Source organism: Homarus americanus, unplaced genomic scaffold (assembly GCF_018991925.1).
Source record: "Homarus americanus isolate GMGI-L3 unplaced genomic scaffold, GMGI_Hamer_2.0 scaffold11022, whole genome shotgun sequence".
Classification (NCBI taxonomy): Eukaryota; Metazoa; Arthropoda; class Malacostraca; order Decapoda; family Nephropidae; genus Homarus; species Homarus americanus.
The window spans coordinates 11327100-11351087 of NW_024737068.1; positions in this window are offsets into that span (position 1 = coordinate 11327100).

Sequence of the window (23988 nt, forward strand, 5' to 3'; positions counted from 1 at the left end):
TCGCTCCTGGTTGGATAGTTTGAGTACCTTTATGTGCCCTTTGTTTAGCCCTGCCTTCCCTTATACACCTCTATCAGGTCGCCTCGCTCTACATCTCTCGAGAGTGCAAATTAGTGCTAACCTGTCTCTATACTCAAGGTTCCTAATGCGGGATTAGTCTTGTCATTCTCCTCTAATTCTTCCAATGATTCTATATCCATTCTGTAATACGGTGACCAGAACTGAACTGCGTAATCCAGGTGTGGTCTCACAAAAGCAAGATACAGTTTGGAATGACCTGGCTAGTCTTGTAACTAACACTCCTTTGTATGAACCGTGCTTTATTAGCCTTGTTACGAGCAAAAACACATTGTTTACTTGGCTTAAGGTTCCTACTTATCATTACTCCTAAATCTCTCTCGCTTCGGTTTCTCTATATCGTTGTTCATCTGGTATCTGGTTTCCTGTTTACATCTCCTATACTGAGTACTTTACATTTGTCGTTGAATTTCATCTGCCATTTTTCAGACCATTCGAAAAATTTGTTTAGATCTTCCTGTAGTTTGCTGAGTCCTCATCAGATTTAATAACACGTCCTATTTTAGTGTCATCAGCAAATTTACTTATGTTGCTGTCTATGCCGATATCTATGTCGTTTATGTATATAATAAATAATAATGGTCCAAGTACTGAGCCTTGGGGAACTCCACTTGTGACGTTGCTCCAATGGGACTTAGTGCCATTAATGCTCACTCGCTGTTTCCTGTCCTGTAACCACGCCCTAATCCATTTAAGGATATTACCTTTGATGCCATGTGCTTCTACCTTTCTAATTAGTCTTTCGTGGGGACTCTGTCGAAAGCTTTGCTAAAGTCGAGATATACCACATCATAATTGTGCCCCTCCACCATGATTCGAGAAAACTGATAAGAAAAATATATATATATATATATATATATATATATATATATATATATATATATATATATATATATATATATATATATATATAGACACCCGCTTTTGAGATAATCGCCGATTAAGTCTCACAATGCAGCGAATTGTTTTTGCGACAATTGGATATTTTTTATTATGGGTCGACGAATTAACTGCATATGGTGAAACTGACTTTATTTCATTAACACTTTTGTAAACTTGGCTGGCGTCCACGCTATACACAGCAGTTTGTGTTAGGGTTTGTCTACATGAACCTTCCTGTACAAAGACCAGACCCCTTCAAAGATAAATCGGAAGTATATTAAAATTATCGCAAATATCCCATAAACACATGTGTGTGTGGGTGTCACGCTATATAATGATAATCGTACTATTAATTCTAAACGCACCAGACGTTTTTGCTGATTTTTTTATATTTTCATTGTTATATTATTACATGAATATTTAAGCATGTAAAAATAATGTTCTGTTCCATATAAAACGTCATTTAATATCAAAATATAATCAAAGTAAACTTAGGTTAGGTTAGGTTAGTCATGATGCTATTAACTTAGTTTGTATTACAGTTTACGATCTTCTACAGTCTACATGATGGCTCTGTGTGTGGGATGACCAGTTGAATTTTCTGAAAAAAAAGGAAATATAGGAATTATAACCACTCCGCCATTATCTCTATAAATGAAGGCAATAAATAGAAACGAGAAACATGTAACAAAGGAATAGACAGACATCGAGAGAGAAGTGTTAGATTAAAGTGATAAATCAAATATCAAATAATCATCACACTTTTCTCTCACGTTTACCAGGAACACCAAACATCCCGCACCACCACTACCTGCACCACCACCACCTGCACCACCACACCACCTGCACCACCACCACCACCACCACCACCTGCACCACCCACCACCACCACCTGCACCACCACCACCACCACCACCTGCACCACCACCAGCACCACCTGCATCACCACCACCACTATCACTACCACCACCAGCACCACCACCACCTCTCACCCTTTGCTTTGTTCGTCTGGAAACTATGAAACTCTCCCCCACTCAACACTGCCCTTTTTCCCCTGACCTAATACGAGAAGAACCCCCTTGCACCACAATATCATAAAAGGAATATTATATTTCCCAGGTGGGTGTACCAGTGAGAGATATATTACACAGCATACGTGATTTACAGCCGTCCTGGGAAACATAGGAAGTAATGCCAGACTACTCGGTTTCGTCCCCCCTCCATCACTACACCCCCAACACCATACGCCATCCCTGACATTTCCCCCAGCAATTTTAATACCTCATCGATTCTTCTCTAGCACCAAAGCCCTCCTCCAACACTCCTCCAAAACCTCAGCCCTTCTCCAACACCAAGGCCCTCCTCCAACACTTCTTCAACACCGAAACCCTTCTCCAACACCGAATCCCGTCTCCAACAACTTTTTCCTCCTCCATCACCTATACCTTCCTCCAAAACTTCTCCAACACTCCCAACCCTTCCCAAACACCCGCTATAACGCTGTGTAATGTTGGGTTATGACCGTCATTGTATTATGAATAGATCTATCTTATCACTTCACTCCCCTTCTCCCATTACTCTGTTTTTCCTCTCTGTTGTATCTGTCATTCTCCTTTCTCTCTCCATTTTTCCTTTCTTCTTTCTTTCCTTCATTCTTCCATCCTCCCACCTAATTCCCCTTCGTCTTCCTCCTTTCTCTGTTCATTTTTCCTTTCCTCTTTCTTTCCTTCCTTCCTCCCTCCTCCTCTTCTCTACCTTCTTCCCGGAAATATTAAACGCGTCTTTATCTCCCTCTTCACCGTCCTCCTTCATTTTCTTACTGTCATGTCTCGGGGTGTTGGGTATATGTCTCCCACCCTTCCTCTCATCCATCCTTGTCCTCTCATACTTACCTTTATTCTTATCCCTCTCACTGATCACTCTCTCTCTCTCTCATTTTTATTTCTCCACTCAATGTTCCCAGTGGATAATCTCTCTCTCTCTCTCTCTCTCTCTCTCTCTCTCTCTCTCTCTCTCTCTCTCTCTTTCTCTACTACCAATAATTCCCTCTCCCCCCACACCATCGCCTCTTCCGCTCTCCCAGGGCCCATCACACATAAACAGGCTCAAATTTCTCCGTCCACTATCCTCTCTTTCCCTTCCCTTCCCAGCCCTACCTATCCCTCTCCCGCTCTCTATAGCCGATGTACACAAACAACTATATATAGTATATAATTACACCCTTCACCCCCCTATCACTTTTCCTCCCTCTTTCCCATTCTCCTCTCCCTTCACCCCTCCTTCTCACCACTCTCCAGGCCTCCCCTTTCCCAAATCCACCCTTCCCTCTTCCGAACTCCCTCTCCCAGATACAGCAGACACATCGACACGTGCAGATTTTCAAGAGGCCTTGATCTCTGTCTATCTCTCAAGTGTAAGATCTTTAACATTAGGCTCTCCCTCCCCACTCTCCCCCCCAACAATTCCAGAACGCCCTACTCCTCCCTCTCTCCTCCCCTCACAGGTGCAAAAACACAATGACAGGCACAGATTTTTCACTCCACTCCCACTCCTCCACTCTCCTTACCTCTCTCCCCCTCCACCCCTCCTCCTCAACTCCCTTACCCATCACACTCATTCCACTCCCTCCCCCTCCTTACCCTCTCTCCCCCACTCTCCTTCCCACCCCCTCTTCACCTGCTCTTCCAGTACAAACACATACCAACAGCACCAAACTCTCACACTCACATTCTCCTCTCCCTCCTTTCTCTCGACTCTCCCAACTGGAAGATATACCAAAAGGTAAAACTTCTCACACCCAGCCCCTCCTCTATCCTAATCCTCTCTAGCCTTTCTCTCCCCCTTCCCCCCCCCACCACTACCCCATCATCCTCTCTCTCTCTCCCAGGTGAAATACTCGCACCAACATGCAAAAAGATTTTATTTTTTCACTTCCGTTCTCCTTTCCCTCCATTCCTCCGTCCTTCTCCTCCTCCTGCCCGCCTCTTCGAGTTGCACCACCAACCAACAGGTACAAATTCTCACACCTCATATTCATTTCCCCAGGGTGGGTGGACCCTGGTGGGTCTGTCCGCCACAACCGGGATATATATTTTTTACGTTCCGCAGGTCATGTTCGCTCTCTCTCTCTCTCTCTCTCACACAATGAACAAAATACCATTAACCTGTGTCACACTCCATCAGCAGTGAGACGCGTGCTCAGAAATCGTCCTTTTTATGTTACAGAAATATTTCCTCAATATTTTAAGAGTATCGGTAACAGATTTTCCTGTTCGGTTTTCCTTTGGCAGTTTACGGCTGGTAAACACCGGTAATGTATATAAGCATTTTTCCCCACTACATAATTTGATGACCGGCGGGATTTTTTTTTCCCAGGGTGGTTGGGGCCAACAGAGTTATTTTTACAGTGATATTAACTTTATTTAACCGATATATCTATACATTTAAGCGCGGCTCGTAATAGCGTGCATATATGCAGCTAAATATATGCCGATATGTTTACCCCTCGCCCAGTGTAACCAGAGGCGGTTATAGTTGTTAGTTTTGCCCTTGTTGTTGTTACATACTGTTCTTGTGGGTTATTGGTGGTTGTTGTTGTTGTTGCTGCTGCTTTTGATATTATTGTTACATGTTACTCTTAGATGATGATGATGATGATGATGATGACGTTTGTGATTCGTTACATAATATTATAGTTACAAGTTATTGTTACTGTTTCTGTTGTAATTGGTATTATTGTGGATTTTATTAAATGTTGTTATTGATACAAGTTATTATTATTATTGTTGTGGTTCGACCTCCCGATTACGAGTTGTAAAGGGTACAACGACGCATTGATCACTAGAACAACAACCACTGCCACTTCACTCATCTGTTCCTACACCATCTAGGAAACTGTGTCGGCTCCAGGACTCTCTCTTACAATATCTGAGCAGCGATGATGTGATACTAACTTGTTCACCGAAAGATCATATTCCTTATTAATTTTGGTGTCCTGGGATCAAGGTTTGGTAAATGTGTGAGAGATCTGGTTGGTTACTGGGTTAAAGGTGGGTTATTGAGGTTAAAGGTGGGTGGGTTACTGGGTTAAAGGTGGGTGGGTTACTGGGTTAAAGGTGGGTGGGTTACTGGGTTAAAGGTGGGTTACTGGGTTAAAGGATGGTTACTGGGTTAAAAGTGGGTTACTGGGTTAAAGGTGGGTTACTGGGTTAAAGGTGGGTTACTGGGTTAAGGTGGTTACTGGGTTAAAAGGTGGGTTACTGGGTGGTGGTTACTAGGTTAAAAGATTGGTTACTGGGTTAAGGTTGGTTACTGGGTGAAAGGTGGGTTACTGGGTTAAAGATTGGTTACTGGGTTAAAGGTTGGTTACTGGGTTAATGGTTGGTCACTGGGTTAAGGGTGGGTTACTGGGTTAAAGGTGAGTTACTGGGTTAAGGGTTTGTTACTGGGGTTAACGGTTGGTTACTGGGTTAAAGGTTGGTTGGTTACTGGGCTAAAGGTGGGTTGGTTACTGGGGTTAAAAGTTGGTTACTGGGTGAAAGGTTTGGTTGGTTACTGGGTGAAAGGTTGGCTGGTTACTGGGTTGGTTACTGGGTTAATTGTGGGTTGGTAACTGGGTTAATTGTGGGTTGGTTACTGGGTTAATTGTGGGTTGGTTACTGGATTAAACAGGAAGACACAGAGACAGCGAAACAAAAAAAGAGCAACAAAAATAAAGTATAGGTAAAAAAAAGTGATTTAAATTCAAAGGCGCTGCTCCATTTAATAAACCGATATTATTTGTCCAGAATTAAAAAAATGCCATAATTAATCAGAAACTCTTTTCCACCTGAGCTTCTCGATTAAAAAAAAGTTTCAAAAGTATTTATTTTTTTATAATATTTCAGGATAGACGTGGATATTATAGTCAGTGGAAAATTACTGAGGCCTGAAAAGAGGCAATAACCTGATTATGAGTTTCAGTCGACATATTAATTGGAAAATATAAAAGTTTTCAATTATCAAGGGGGAAGACAGATCAGATGCCCGTATACTTTGTGCCTGTCTATTTTTTACTCATCATTCTGTCTATTTATATATTCACCGAGATATATTTTTCCTCTAAGCACATTTATTCCTATATTCCTTTTTGTTGTTTTCTTTCTTGGCATTTTTTTACTGGGGATTTATTTCTCGTTAGACGTCACCTATACCTCACGTAAAGGTTTTTGATGAAATGAAAAAGAAATTCCGAATAAAACTGTTTGAGATCTTATTTCAGCATTCAGTCACAGCAGCAGCAGTTGGCCCACTCACCAATTATTTTCAGAGAGTGAAAGGTGGACCATTTTTTGGTTGGTGGAGAGTATTAAGGTTTAAGGCTTCATATATCACTAAAACCACCTTTTTTCTGGTAACAATTTTATTTTTTGGGGGGTTGAAGAGCATTGTTCTCAGAAAAAATAAAACTGTTTTTGTATACAATAGCCGTACACAGTAAGTCTCCAGTCCACTAGTTTTTCCTGACTCTATCACTATTTCTTTTTCTCTACATCTCTAAATTTATCTATCAGTTCTCACATTTTTCACACATACACACACACACACAAACGATATTTTGTTTGTTTTTAAATCAATTCGCAAGAAGAATTTTTTAGAGAATTTATGTAATATTTTAAATATTGACCTAATTGTTTATAATGATCGTGAGTGGTAGGATGAATGGCTCCCCCATACAGTATCCCGCCTCTTGCTCTCCTGGCCCATGGAACACCTTCTAACTTTCCATTCCATCTAGCCAACTGACAGCTGATTTTCTCATGTCAATGGGATCCAGCCGAGGTGCTATACAGTACTCGTGTGTGTGTGTGTGTGTGTGTGTGTGTGTGTGTGTGTGTGTGTAATAAAGATCATGTAGATATCCTAATACAGATTAAAAAATAATCTCAGCCTAACTAACCCAATCTAACTAACGGTAATACTGATATATTTTAGTAATATTGTGACACTAAATGAAACAGCGCAACTTTTGTCACATTTAAACAAACGTCGACTAAATTATAGCAATATAAACAAAAGGTTGACCCTATACATCAAAAAGGTCAGTTGAATTTTAAGATTTAATAGGACAATTATACTGTTTTAGCCTGACACGCACACACATAACTAAATTTAATATATATATATATATATATATATATATATATATATATATATATATATATATATATATATATATATATATATATTAGAAAACGTGCACATGTGTTTGAATGGTTAAGCCTAGACGCTGAGAATTACTTTAACAGGTTCGTTTGAGAATTTTTCAGAAAATAAATTGAAAAGAAGAAGTAAAAAAGACCAGCGACCACAAAAGGTAAAAGAAAAGAAAAAAGAAAAAGAAAGAAGAAAGAATAAAATTCTCCACCGTCGGATAATTGGCAAAAACGTCTTTTTATGTGGTTGTCTGCCTCTCTGTTTGCCTGTTGTTACTTCAGTCTTTCATTCTATCTGTCTCTCCACCTGTTACATTTTTTATGTGAAGTCAGTGATTGAATATGGAGGAATATGCAGCTTTTATATATATATATATATATATATATATATATATATATATATATATATATATATATATATATATATATATATATATATATATATATATATATATAATGAAGAGGAACACCAGGTAAAGCGTAAACGACTTTAGTGTTGAGTTGTTTAATATAACGTAAGGTAACACAATGTATTCCATCCTCAGAGCAGACCGTAAAGGAACAGTGTTCTACAGTTGGATGTCGTGTATATTAATAAAGGTAAAATAAAAACTTAAAAAAAATAATAAAAAACCCAAGTAATACAACAATAAATAAAACTTCGGAATAAAAACAAAGAGTTAGTCAATTGACTGACAGAACCATTCTATAATAATAAACGCACAAGATCAACTGCTAAAACAAACACACAAACGTACAAAACAAGACTGGAGCACACAGAACCTTAGCGTGAGAAATAATTGTTCACACGAGGCCATAATCACTGATAGAAAGTTTTAGTCTATATTGAAAAATTGCAGATGAAATTCAATGTGGACAAATGTAAAGTACTCAGTATAGGAGATGTAAACAGGGAAACCAGACGAACAACGATGTTATTGAGAACTCCGACTGCGAGAGAGATTTAGGAGTAATGATAAGTGGGAATCTTAAGCCAAGTAAACAATGTGTATTTGCTCGAAACAAAGCTAATATAGTACTTGGGTTCATACAAAGAAGTGTTAGTTACAAGACTAGCGAGTTCATCTTAAAACTATATCTTGCGCTTGTGAGACCTCACTTCGATTAGGCAGTTCAATTGTGGTCACCGTATTAAAGAATGGATATAGAATCCTTGGAAAGAATTCAGAGGAGAATGACAAGACTAATCCCGGGCATTAGGAACCTTGAGTACAGAGACAGGTTAAAGCATCTTAATTTGCACTCCCTCGAGAGACGTAGAGTGAGGGGCGACATGATCGAGGTGTGTAAATGGAAGTCAGGGCTAAACAAAGGGACATTGCAAAGGAACTCAAACTTTCCAACCAGGAGCGAACTCTTAGTAACAATGGTTTTAAATTAGACAAATTTAGATTTAGGCGTGAAATAGGTAAACATTGGTTTGGAAATAGAGTAGTGGACGACTGAAACAAGTTACCAAATATCATCATTAACTCGAATACGCTGTATAGCTTCAAACTTAGGTTGGATGGATATATGAGCAATAGGGGCTGGGTGTAAATGGGACTGCCCAGTATGGGCCAATAGGCCCGCTGCAGTTTCCTCCATTCTTATGTTCTTATGTTCCATGACGGGTATCGTACGTCTGTCTCGTTGCTGTCTTACCGAGAACTGAAAAAAGGCTGTGCAGGGGAACTGGTAGTCATGTTGGTGTTTATGGATGGACGAGTGAGGCGATTGAGTGGCCTGTACGAACAGACGACGTAAGTGCTCGTGCATGCGTGTCATAAAGTGTTTTCTTGTTACTGTACATCCTACAGTTAGCACACGTCTACTGATAAACTTCTTATTTTGTTCTAAAGTAGTTTTTAATAAAGTTTTGGTACTGTATATCATAGTCAGTGAAATTTGGAGGTACAATTCACTAATGAGTTTCTTTAGCTCGTTCCTCAGGGAAAAGCCAAGGCGTTCCTGTGTACGGAATGTGGACGTCGATGCTACCTTTAGAGACCGTGCCTGGTGCATATTGTTTCGGGTCGAGGATTTTGCTAAGAGTTTTGCCAATATAAGTAAATTTCATGGGAAAACCATTATTGAAGAGTAATTCTTTGACATATTTATGGTCATTGTCAAGTTATAAATAGTTGTAACTTGAGAGCTCTGGAGGCGAGGGTACGAACCAGGTTAAGTTTGTAACCAGCAGAGATAAAGGAAAAAATATTGTAGTCAACTCAGTGAAAGAAGACTCTCTATAAAGCTATTTTGGTGACGATGGATATTATGAACATCAAGGAAGGGTAAAAGTTGTCCATGTGTAGTTCACACGAAAATCTCATGTTTTGTGTGTGTGTGTGTGTGTGTGTGTGTGTGTGTGTGTGTGTGTGTGTGTGTAATCGACAATAACTTACTTCCATTGTCAATACCAAACCTCATATATAACATCAAAACAAGACACATTAAAAAAAATCACACACACACACACACACACACACATTTATCTAATACACATATAAACCATTGTGAAATAATTTAGGTGAATAATCTCTGGTAATATGGACAAAATCCACTATAGAACACCGCGTACAGTATTTATGACCAATCCAGATTCATAAAGTATATTGCGCTGTTTAGTGGTAGGACAGCGGTTGATGTGGGGTGGGTACGGGGGGAGAGGGGAAAGAAAGGTGGACGGAGAGGGGAAGGGAAAGCGTAAAGGGAGTAAACGAGGGAAGAACGGAGAAGGTGGATGAGAGAAAAGGGGAGGGGTAAAGGGGTTGAAAGACTGGGAATGGGGTTTTGGGGAGGTCAAGGGGAGAGGGAAAAGGAAGGAGAGATTAAAAAAAGGAAAGAAGGAAGAGAAATGAAAGAGGCGAAGGGAAAAGAGAGAAACAGTAGTGGAGGTTGAGAGGAAGAGAGGATGGGAAAATGGTTAGGTTATGATAGAGTTCCTTTTGGTCATTGTCGCGTCGGTTTTGTCTTTTTAATATTGACTGTGAACGTGTTTTTGGCTCTGTATCTCCTGTCTACCCATATTTCTCATTAACAATCCTCCTCTTTATATTTACCTGTCTGTCTGTATGTCTGTCTGTCTGTCTGTCTGTCTGTCTGTGTCTGTCTGTCTGTCCCATCTTCGAGCAACAATTACACTACCAAACACGAACTAACCTTAAATGTCCACTCTGCTTCTATTTATCTGATGCCACAGTCGAAATTACCAATGAATATAAAGCTTGTTTTTCTTTGCTTGTGTTGTAAACGAACACAGAGAATTTAAAAGTACAAATCATGGTTTTGAATAAGGTGCAGTAATACATTTGGTATAAGTTCGGTATCAGTGCAATTCCGATGCCATTTTGGGTGAGATATATTCACGCCGTAGCTCAGGTAAGCCAGTTGTATTTGTTCTTACTTCTCCAGGTAACAGGAAATTTTAACATACAATACAAACCACTGAGAATCCATCTTAATTCATCGTATTATGGTAAAAATTAACATAATCTCCGAGCATCAATATTCGTACCGTAGCTTAGAAATTACAATGACCCATATTTGAATAACAGCATCAGTGAACCTTTTAGTGAAGGTATTAATGTCAAACTCTCCCAGTGTCCGTCTCTGTAGTACAACATGAACGAGTCTGTTACTGACAACATTAACACAATAATCCTCGATAACGCGTGGTGGAATTGTATCGTCCACGCGTGTCTCTTTCAGGTACAAATTAAGGTAATGACTGTGTAAGAAACTTGTATCTGACGGTCAGTAATCAGTCGTATCAACCCCAAGGACAAATTTACTTCAGACAGTCAGTGACCAGTCTTATCAACCCAAAAGACAAATTAAACTTACTTCAGACAGTCAATACCCAATCAAATCAAACCCAATGACAAATTTGCTTCAGACAGTCAGTGACCAGTCATATCAACCTCAAGGACAAATTAAACCTGCTTCAGACAGTCGGTGACCAGTCGTATCTCCCCCAGGTACAAATTTTAGAATTTTTTCCAGAACACACAGTTGGGAGAGACATAGTGTGCTCTCAGTTACAGCTGGTATTAGTGGTAATGGCATCTGTCATAGGAGAGTCAAAATTATGATGCCTCTCTAGTTTTCTCTGCTGCTTCAATTGGTTGTTGCTGTTTGTTGTGTGATGTTTGTTATAATGTACTGTTTGTTGTGTGATGTTTGTTATAATGTACTGTTTGTTGTGTGATGTTTGTTATAATGTACTGTTTGTTGTGTGATGTTTGTTATAATGTACTGTTTGTTGTGTGATGTTTGTTATAATGTACTGTTTGTTGTGTAATGTTTGTGATAATGTACTGTTTGTTGTGTAATGTTTGTGATAATGTACTGTTTGTTGTGTAATGTTTGTTATAATGTACTGTTTGTTGTGTGTATGTGTAATGTTTGTTATAATGTACTGTTTGTTGTGTGATGTTTGTTATAATGTACTGTTTGTTGTGTGATGTTTGTTATAATGTACTGTTTGTTGTGTAATGTTTGTGATAATGTACTGTTTGTTGTGTAATGTTTGTGATAATGTACTGTTTGTTGTGTAATGTTTGTTATAATGTACTGTTTGTTGTGTGTATGTGTAATGTTTGTTATAATGTACTGTTTGTTGTGTGATGTTTGTTATAATGTACTGTTTGTTGTGTGTATGTGTAATGTTTGTTATAATGTACTGTTTGTTGTGTAATGTTTGTGATAATGTACTGTTGTGTTGTGTTATAATGTTGTAATGTTTGTTATAATGTACTGTTTGTTGTGTAATGTTTGTTATAATGTACTGTTTGTTGTGTGTATGTGTAATGTTTGTTATAATGTACTGTTTGTTGTGTGATGTTTGTTATAATGTACTGTTTGTTGTGTGTATGTGTAATGTTTGTTATAATGTACTGTTTGTTGTGTAATGTTTGTGATAATGTACTGTTTGTTGTGTAATGTTTGTTATAATGTACTGTTTGTTGTATGTAATGTTTGTTATAATGTACTGTTTGTTGTGTAATGTTTGTTATAATGTACTGTTTGTTGTGTGTGTCTGTGTGTGTGTAATGCAATGTTTTCTGTCATGTGCGGTTGTTATCTCGTGTCGAGTGTTTAGTGGTCTCGAAACAAGTTTTTCTCGGTCTCTATCTCGGTATTGAACATCCTTCGTCTCGGATTTTAGCCAGAGACCTTTCGAGGCCACAAATCTATTTATTAATGTTATGGTCCGTCGTGAGAGATTAATCATGAGGTTAAGTTTATTTCAGGTAGTGGCTGTTCCTCACCACTAACTAAGCCATAATAAGTAAGGATTTCCTGGGTCACAGTCAATTACCCTCGGCATAACCAAGGAACAGAATGACTATATACTGTAGGTAATTCAGTTTTAACAAGGCCAAGTTTCCATCACTGGTCAAGCTGACACTGACCGTTCTAACTGTGCCTGTTTCTAATGCTCCGGTTGACCGTGTAATTAGCTTTAGGGGAATAATAATGAGTCCCCATAAGTGGAAAACATCGGTAATTGTATTAAGTATGTTGATATTACTAAAGTCTAAATAGAAAAAAAAATACTACTTGGATATAATCAACCTACGTACATATAAATAAAAGCGTGTCGTCCAAAAAAATATCCTCTCAAAAATGCTAACCTGAACAAATGTTACCTCAACTTAACCTCCCAAACTTTAACCTCCCTGCCGTTACCTCCTGGGCAGGGATAGTGATGGTACACATTACTGGGCTATTCACCTACAGATTGCAACCCCCTCCCTGCTTTTCCGACCTGAACTTTAACCAACCTAACACAAAAGAAAACACAATAAGGTTATTAAATTTGAAGCTATGGCTACAAAAATGCGCCTCCACTCATCACTCTAAAGTTAATTAAATAAAATAAATACAGAATCCACTAACACGAAATAATGGATCCCCGTTGAACCACTGTTGGTATTACAGGAAGAAGAGGAGGAGCATCTCTTGTCTGGACTATAGCCATGTAGCCATTTGCCAGTTTGGTGCTTGTGCTGACAATAATGAAGATCTCTATTATTAAGGAATGTGGTGTTACCTGTGGGCCAAATCTTCAAGTGATGATGGATCTTAGTCATCTAAAGATTGCTCCTCCCAGCATAACCCGCCTGAAGTTTAATTAACCCGGCACTACCTGGGGGGTTAATCTTCAGGTATCCATGAATGCTAAAAATGCGAATGGTCTCGACTTTTAAAGGTCTCGGTTTCGGTCTTCGTGGTCTCGATTACATTACTGACATAATTACTGATTGTACTGATGTAATTATTCTCATTATCATTATATTGTATTTGATATTATTTTTATTCTAATTATTATTATTATTACCTTTATTACTTATTTAAAATGTTATTGTTGTTATTGCTCAATGTTCACAATGATTAAGAGTATCATCGATATACTAATGATTATTATAGTATCATTAATAATATCAAAATTGTTGCTCACGTTATTATTATTATCATTATTATTATTATTATTAAGGGATAGTGTACATATGTTGAAAAGGAAAGGGAAAGAAGGCGCATAGTGCACAAGCGTTCCAAAGGGGGAAAGAAATGGAAGCTGTGTCAACGATGCCAGTCTTAGATAACGTACTGGCAGCCCTTGGAAACGTTTTACGAGTTTAGTCCAGGAACGTTGTTGGAAAAGTCGTAAACCACAGCTGGAATCGGGAATATTCCTGGGATAGCGAGGCTGGTCGATCATACACCATTCCGCATGATGGGTAGAGGAGGGAATCCAATCTGGAGTCAGGAATCATGAGTGCCCACAGTCAAGAATCATTCGTATTCAGTCTGGAATCATACGTGTACAAAATGAGGAATCATACGTGTTCAGTGAGGATTCATACAAGTCGGAATATTTCAAAGATACCGAGGAGGCTTATTTTACTTACGGATAATACCAGTACGAAATCGTCAACTCTGTCATACACTTGTGGGAGATTGAAGGACACCAACACTTAGGTTACGCTATATGTGTATGGAGGAGAGAGAGAGAGACCAAAGAAAAGAAAAAGAAGTTCATCAGCCACAGTAAAAGAAAGAGAAAGAGTGAAATATTCATATATACAAGAGAGATGGTCAGATGCGTAGACAGAGAGACAGAGAACGAGGTATAAACGAAAATACGCGGGAACACAGACAGGTAGGAACAGAGGGAAGACGGCAACTAAACGAGAGATCTAATTGAAACTTACGATAATGGTCCACCTCGGTATACGGAGACTGTCTCTCGACCTCGTATCCGGCTTCTCTCTCTCTCTCTCTCTCTCTCTCTCTCTCTCTCTCTCTCTCTCTCCCTCTCTCTCTCTCTCTCTCAAGTTACGGTTACGGCCGTCCTCAGTATTAAGGATCCATCCTATAGATTTCTCCAGTGCGCAAAACTTTGGGTATAACAGCTATGACGGAGTATCTTCACCCCTTTAACCCTGACGACCAATGGCCCTTTAAACCACGCCTGGACATACGATGTTACTCTACGTACAGGTAGTCAATATCTACACGTACAGGCAGCCAGTGACTACACGTACAGGCAGCCAGTGAATACAAGTACAGACAGCCAGTGAATACAAGGATAGGTAATCAGGTATTACACTTTCGTATAGTTAGTCACTGCATGTACAGGTAGCCAGTTATTGACGAAATGGTTGTCAGTTACTGCACTTACTTGTAGCCAGTTAGTGCACGTACAAGTGGGCAGCTATTGCAGTTATGGATAGCCAGGTATTACACGTACAGACAGGCAGGTATTAAACGTACAGATAAATTTATTAAATGTGCGTCTAACAAGTTACTACACCCACAGATAACCTGTTATATCACGCACGCAATTAGTTCACGTACTGTCCAGCTAGCCAATTATAACGCAGTTTGGCAGCTGAAATCGTGCATGATATAACAAAAATAATGCTCACCTCTCCTCAAAAGGAAATCAAATTGAAGACAATGTATTGTTCATTATAACAAGTAATGTGTGAGCAGAACAAAGCCTTGGTCATTGCGCAACAATCGGGAAAGCTTAAAAATAAGACGACATAAAATCAAAATAGAAAACTGGAATATGAGGTTATAATATGAACGTGGATAATATGCAAAGGTTCACAGGGAGGCGAAAAGATTGCAGTGAGACGCAGTGGGATTAAGTAAAGAAAGTTGGGCACGTTCAGATAGCAGTAGTGAAGAAGATTGTTACTTTATATATGTATGAGGTGAAAAACATGAGAAAGATGTTGATAATCTTGTGCAGCAGAAGTTGAGTATAAATACTCGGCTGTGTCAGATGAGAGTTTTGTTGGTAAAATTTAATGTTGATTATTGTAACCAAGACAAGAGGAATATTCCAAATTTATGATTATAAAATCGACCAGGGCGCCTTTATGTATAAAGAAATCTCCCCATAATATAAATGCCAAAACCATCGCAGGAATCAAATGAATTAAGTTTTATTTCAAGAAAATTCAAGAACTTTGTAGCTAACCTAAACCAAGACCTACCTGGAGGCGGATTGTGGGTCTGACCATGTCCCGGTAATGAGTTGGGGGAGATAAAAACTTAAGAAATTAAAATGACAAAGGTTGAACCAAATCAAATGGGATTTATGGAAGTTGAAAACAGAGAAAGGAACAGAATGTGAAATTGAAACCCAACACAGATTGGCGGTATTGTTGAAAGAAGGACTTGGAGAATACAAACTATAACAGTAATGGAGTAAACTCAAAAAGTAATATAAGAGAGTAGAGAAAACTTAAAGAACAAAAGAATAACAAGTCTAAAACTAACTAGATCACAAAAACAATGTCAAAGAAAATGGAAAGGAAAGATAGCTGGTGGACAGAAGTGAGACTTATAAAGTACTTTATAAAAAAAAGGAATATAGACAGCCAATAAAATATTAAACAAAAATAGTTACAAGGCGAGAGAAGATGATGACTGGAGACGAGTGCTGGGAAATGTTCAGTGATAAAAAAAGAAATGAACCAGAAAGGAAGATACAACTTGGGTGGAACTATAAGAATCACAGGTAAGTAGATCCTGTTTGAGGTAAGAGAAGTAAACACAAAAAATGGTGTATTGAAGAATTGTATAATGAAAATGTCAAAATGAAAGTAAGAAACAAAAATGAAATAGAAATCAAATCATCAAACCGATATTTTTGGAAACAAAGGTTGAGGCAGGTGTGAACAAACTCAACAATGGTAAGGCCTGTGGGAGTAGGAATGAGATCATCTGTTTGACTAAAACATATGACTGCGGCAAAGGAGACATTCCATATGAATTAAAAGATCAATTTACTGTGTTGATAACGTAGTAGCTACCAAAAAAATAGGAAAACCATGCATGAAAATAGACAGCGAGCCTCCAAGGGTTCAAAATGGCTTTAGAAACGGAAAATGAACTTGAAAAAAATTCTCTGATTTGTGACGATTAATTACAAGGTATGTAGAGGATCAAAGAAAATACTAATTCTGTGTTGTTAGTTTTGAAAAAAATATTCAATATGATAATCACAGTAAATATAAAAATGAAATAAAAAAAATAATATGCACTAATGATGCATATACAGTAGATAATAAAATTAAATAAAACTCTTTCTGGCATCAAGAACCTGTAGTGTTAGTACATCTAATTGGATTAGAGTGAGACAGCACTGTATCATACGGTATATATTCAATATGTTTAAGGAAAGACGTTATAAACACCGATGAATGTATAAACGTTAATGGTAAAGTAAAATACAATACTCGGCAGACATACGTTATTGATCTCGTTACAGATAGTGAAGAGGCATTATACAAAACTAGTTAACAGCTTCATGAAAAGGGGCGAAAAAATAAGGAGCGTAAAATTGATACTATTAAAAATAAATGCTACAAAAAAGATAAGCAAGGCTGGGATATTAACCACGTGGAAATTATTTTATTTATGATATATCATTAGTTGTGATGGAAGATATAAACAAGAAATAATAGTAATATTTAATACTACTATCTTATAAATTAAAATGACTGGGTTATAATCATAGAGAATTACCTCATTAATTCTGTATCTTAAACTTGTTAAGTATTAAGTCCCTAATTTTGCATTTTTAGCCTGGACAGAATAACGTTACTAAATTGGTATTGTGAACTCTTTAAGAAAAGCTTCGCCAATTCTGTATTTTCAACCACTTTAGGGTTCTCTCATTATTATTGAATTTCAAACAAAGAGAATTAACATACTTCAAGAATTATGTGTTTTGAACTCCTACAGAATGTCATCTTTATATCAGTATTCTTAGCTCCTGCGACAATTGCCTTGCTAATTCTGTATCTTCCTTCAAATTCATAGGAATTGCCTCAGTGAATCTGTAATTTTGAATTCCCAGATAATTGCCCCACTAATCCTGTACCTTAAGTTCCAAGAGAAATACCAAACAAATTCTGCATTTTTCACGCCTAAAGAATAGTCTCAACAATTCTATCTTTCAAACTCCTAGAGAATTACCTCGCTAATTCAGTATTACCCACTTCATGCTCGGGAATCTGAAGGTTCAAGTACAGATTAAAAAATCGTTTTTCTGCAGGAGTGAGAAACTGGATGGAGGGAGGAGTGGAGGGAGAGGCGAAAGGGGGGTGGAGAGAGGGGGTAATTTGGACCAATTTGCATAACGGATGGGGGGTCAAGTAGGGTGGTACTGGGTAAACGCTCTTCCTGCCTTTCAGCGGGACTTTGGTGAAAGGAAATTATCCATATAACTATTTATTTATTTACCTATTTAATCAATATTTTACATATTTGTTCATCTGTGTAAAAACAAAAAAAACAAATTTCAAATATGGGAGAAGCAGACGAAGATTTGTACACTTACATTAATATATTTGCACCGTCGTCACGTTATTGTGCCTTGTGGGCTATAAATGTATTACATTATTATTATTATTATTATTATTATTATTATTACGGCACACACTTCTATAATGCCCTGGCCCTTGTGAACCCTCGCTCCTCGGAGGCCCAGTGAAAACGATATTCACTTAATGCCTCCCACAGGTGTACGGTGTCCACGGTCTCTATACACTACCTTCAGCTTGCACTGCCATGATCCTACTCCCATATCCCTTAACCTCTCACATGATAGCTGAGCCTCCCGGAGGAAGCTTTCACTCCCCCATACTAAGGAGTGCCATTACCTTAATAATATGCTCTCATACCTTATAATTTATACCTTATAGGACGCCTTTATCACCGTACGAAACCCGTACAGTACAATAAGGTGCTCATCCTCACGTGTCATTGTTTTAGTTTTTCTGCTCCTCTTACGATGTCCTCCCATCTTACAGTCTCCCGTTCATAAGTCACCCACAGTCGTCTTTGGGATGTTTTAATCCCTGTATTATTACCCAAACTTCCCTATAGGATATTCCCATCAATGCATCACCACTCTAGCCTTGCCTCATAAGATGCCTCTCGCTCCCAACAGGATGCCTTCGGCCTCCCCTCAGGAACAAGAAGGTCGGGCACAAGACTAATGACTTTCCAACTCAATGGACAGAGCTGGGCTGGTACGTGCCTGGGTGTGCCTCAAGGGGAGGCTAAGTGGCTCAAGGCAAGATTAATAGTTACGCCTCTTGTTCACTTTCACAAAACTCAATGACAGTAAAATGATGAACATGACTGTACGTAGAGAAGGTGTAAGAGATATGTTCGTAGGTTTTCATCTCTCTCTCTCTCTCTCTCTCTCTATATATATATATATATATATATATATATATATATATATATATATATATATATATATATATATATATATATATATATATATATATATATATATATTGCAGCTTATATAAATATGCAACGTATTTGTATCTGATATATCTATCTCTATATTTTCTAAATTACCGTATATACTCATTTTAGTTTCCCTACAGCTATGTGCCCCTCAGACTAATAGCCTCTTTCGTGCTATATAACCTGGCAACCCCACAAGAATATGTCCATCATCTGATAAACATATATATCAAATAATTTTGAAACACGAACTGGTGATGTTTGGTAAACCTAAAAATTATAACATTTTCTAAACTTAACTAACTGTTATTCTGAGAACATAAACAACTGATACTTTGTACGCATTAGTACCTGATATTTTATGGACATAATACGACGTTGTACCATACTGGTGAGGATGCTCTCTCTCTCTCTCTCTCTGCAGGCATTTTTATCTTTCTGTTTATGTCTGTCTACTTCTCTTGCTGTTTTCCTGTATTTGCCTTCCTCTCCTCCCTTCTTTCTTTTCTCTTTTTTTTTTCCTCGGGCACACAAACACCCCCCCTCCTGTACCGGAGCGGTAAAGCGCCTGATAACGAGACTTGGAAGCTTCAAATAACGAAGTTTTATAGTTAATGATCAACACTAACGGTGCTGGGGGGAGATGGGGGTAGATGGGGGGAGTAACGTGAGTGTGTCTGGGGGATGGAGATTAAACGAACAACTAACGATGCTGGGGGGAAGTGTGGAGTAACGAGGCAGTGTCGGTGAGATGATGAGATTAATGAACAACTACCGGTGCTGGGGAAGAGAAAGAAGGGTAAACCGGGTGGGTGGGGAGGAAACGGAAGTGGGGAAGGACAATAAACCAAACACGGGTGAGCCTTAACGGTAACAGTAACAATAATAATAATGGTTAGCAAAAACAGGAACAACAGTAACAACAAGATCAACAACAGCAACAATAACTACAAAAACAACAAAATCATCAACAATTCCATTACACATCTCTCTCAGTGCCAGCACACAAGAGACTCCTCAATTACCGAAATGTAGCTACGAACAGTCTCTTGTTACTGCGATAGAAGATACTCCCATATACGCAGTGACAAGAGGCTCCTCGGGGATTAAGAGACAAAAAAAACTCTAATTTATGAGTATACGAGAAATTTATATTACAAACAAGCACGAAAAAGAATCCCAACTCAATGAGACAACTACATATAGTATTTACACACAAAACCTGTCGATATCAAAAAACAAAAGACCCTTCAAGTATCAGCAGATATACCTCAACACAAACTAGACGACCAAAGTTTCAAACAGACACGAAAAAAATATCCTAATGCATCGAGACACGAAACTTACTGTAGTATTAACTAAGACAAAAGCATCTATGAATACCAAGAGACGAAAGACTCAGAGTGTGAGCAAAACACGATAAGTGCATCAACGCCTGGCTGGGGACAAGAGACTCTCCGAGAATGAACAAATACACATGGAAAAATTCTTCATTGTTACTTAAGAGTAAAGAGGTTCTCACTGCTCCAACAAACACTACACTATTCTCTCAGTATGGAGACAATTCCTGTGCTTGCATACATTTGATATATCCCGCTCATTTATGACACTCAACACACACACACACTGGCCACTCCCTGGTATCAAGCACACCCTTGATAATGAACCCTTGCAAATTTCCCCTGCAAGCACGCAAGCAATGCAGTTTTTTATGACACGTTGTGCAATCATGCAAATTTATATATACGTTCATAATTCTCATTTCGCGTAACTTAAACCACCCCTGCGCTTGTACTCAATAATGAACTCTTTCTAATCCCCCCTCAAACACGCAGTGCATTTTATCTTGTACCTAGTTGTGCATTCATGCAAATTTTAATATATTTACACATTATTTTCCTTCGTGTGGTTGAGCCTGCCTCTGCACTGAACTATAAACTCTCTTAAAGCACACAATGCGTTCTCACCGGAACCGATATGCTATGATGCATTTCAGTATATTAATTTATAAATTGGTGTACTGTGAGCTGCCTCTCCTCACATTCAATACAGTAATTCACAATATAAAATCCCCGAGACCAGGTTATACATTATTATTATCACTGTCATCAGCATACTTATTACATACTATTATTATTATTTCCCCGCCGCGCTCTGTATTCAAGTAAATTACTTTTATATTCACTCTTGATGGTTCTGTTCCACGCACTCGACCCAGCCTCATGCAATCGAGTTAAACTTCAAACAATGAGCTCCTTTCTTGCAATCTTCCGCGTGCTTGTGCTTGAACGAGCTCATCCTCTCTATCACTGCTTGCTCTTACTGCAGTGCAATCATTGTTTACTGATTTCCAATCCCAACTTTTCGTGGATCTTCTTTCTATTTTTCTCTTACGCCAATCCTTGTTTACTGATTTCCGATCCCCAATTCTTAGTCTTCTCTTTCCATATTTGCTTATCTCAATATCTTTCTGTATTTTGTTCCAATCACTGCGCACTGATTCAACATTGAATTCTTACTGTGTTCTGATACAATCCTCGTTTACTCTTCTTCAGTCATATCGTTCTTAATCCACTTCTGCCAAAAGAGGTTAAAGGGCGCACCGCCCTTAGTGGAAATTTTGTGGTACTTAGTTAAATGCCGATAATCAAAGCTTTATTTAATTCACCCAAATATCTATTCTGACCGTGGAGGATTTGTGTCTTCGGCAACGAAATATTGACGAAGGATCATAAGTTATCGAAATATTTTTGTCTGAATTGGCCGTCCAAACACACGTGTCGGCATCATACAGTAAACAACAGCAGTGGCGTCCTCGGCTGGCAGTGAGCGTCCGCCTGGCTGTGTTGGCCTCCTTCAATGTGGCTGCTTTATGAACATGATGTTTACAGGCTTCAACCACTCATAGTCTGACTGGCCGGCTTCTCTAACTGCATGTGAACACTATGGTGTGAACTAGATTAATTGTAAGAATGTCTTAAATAAAGAACGACTTTCCGGGTCATGCCACTGTGAGTTACATGCGAAGGAACATGCAGAGAGAATGTCCAATGATCCTCACCGACTGAACCTTTTGCCTTTAAATCGCCTGAGTGAACAGTGAGAATTTTCCAACTGCCAACGTCATACAAACGAGTACGAGATAATGTGATTTTGTTTTCCTAAATTGTTTCCCAATCAACTTGTGGATCAAGTGAATAAAAGTAATTTTCCCTTATGTACAACGTAGTGAGTGGTAGTTGGGCTCGACTACATACCAGCACCAACAATCTCGACAAAAATAACAATTGTTGAGACATCCAGTTTTACGAAAGTCATATATGTTGGGTTCATATTGTTGTATCAGTACGAGGACCAAACATGTCATACAACTTTGTACAAGGCAAGAGAAATACATAAATTGGAGGCAACCGACTAAAATTCCCAACAGTGTGTAGTTTTATCTTGTGATTTCTCAATATAAGAATACCGGTGCACATATAACGATGATTTCCAATTCTTCACATATTCGACAAGCCTAGTTGTCGAATCAATAAAGTTTAGGCCTATTTTAAATTACTCCCTCCTGTGGTAGAATACTGTCGATCAGGTGAGCAGTGAATTGTATTGACTACTGCAGCAAATTAGTTTTTCACCAATTTCTATCCTTAGATTGCAGTGTACTAAGTTACTGTAGTCCCTCCATCGGTTAACTTAATGTTTGATTAACTCGCAAACAACAAGAAATAGCACCAGCTCCCTTACAGCAAGTGAAGTACTGTGCAAGCATTACTTGTCGTCTAGCTTCTGAGCCTTAAAGTATCAAGCCTAAATGAAAAATAAACCATAAAAGAAAAGACCAGTAAAAAGTTGAATGCCGTGAGAGACATAGAACCTTTCATTTCCAGTTTATAGGCCCTAAATGTAGCCATGCATAGCACACTTACAAGAAAGAGTCTGGGTTCATGCCAAGTACCTGTCACTGACCTGCTTTACCATGGAGAGATCAATCTAAGAATCAAGAAATACAAAATACAAATTATGCGTGTTTTCTAAATATAAGTTTATACATTGAGCCGATCTTTTCTTGTCTGAGGGTCACAGAGACCAATACTCTAAGTGGTGCTTTATGAGCCCGGCTACTCACCATATCTGGGTTTTTTTCAGGTCAGGTTTCTTGGTCAACTGGACACTCCCTCTACAAACATTATATCACTTCTTAAAAAAAAACAATGAACTTTCGTAGACTCAACGACACTACCTCATAGACGTGTTTACCACATATAACGTGTAAAAGGCTGCATGGGTGACAAACTTTGCTGTCACTAATATCGTTCACTGTATGGTTGGTGATCGAGGGTGCACTTCACTACGGCAGTAATTATAGCCTGTACAACAGCAGGGCACAGTTGTGTCAGTAAGAATTTCACGGAGATGTGAATTTTTCCACCTTCTGCTTGACGTTCTTGCCAGGGGCGTTCTCGGTGTGACGTCATCGCCGAGAGTAACCGTGAATTGCCCAGTAATAGCTTCGCTTTGTCAAGAACCACTGCTAGGGGGCAGAGCAACTACTTGGGGGGAATCTGAGCGCAATTTTACAGTCGGGAAGCATTATACACTCACCTAAGAGTTTATATGCATAAAGATATCATGATAGAATGAACCCTTTCACAACCGCCTCAAGTACAGTCTTCAGGGAGTAGCTTGGTTTGAGAGATGGTTAGGGGATGTAGAGTTTGGCGGCGGGTGGGGAGTTGATGTGTACTGGAAAGCAGGTATGAGAGGGAAAGAGGGGTTGTAAGAGAGGGAAAGAGGGGTTGTAAGAGAGGGAAAGAGGGGTTGTAAGGGAGGGAAAGAGGGGTTGTAAGGGAGACAGGAAAGGAGAGGGAAAGAAAGAGTAGACGAGAACCGGAGGAAGGAAAAAGAGACAGAAAAGAAGAGACAGCAGGAAGAAGATAAAGACAGAGGAATGAGAGAGAGACAGGGAAGAAGAGAGACAGGAAAGAAGAGAGAGACAAAGGAAAGGGGAGAGATAGAGTGGAAGGAAGGGAGATAAATA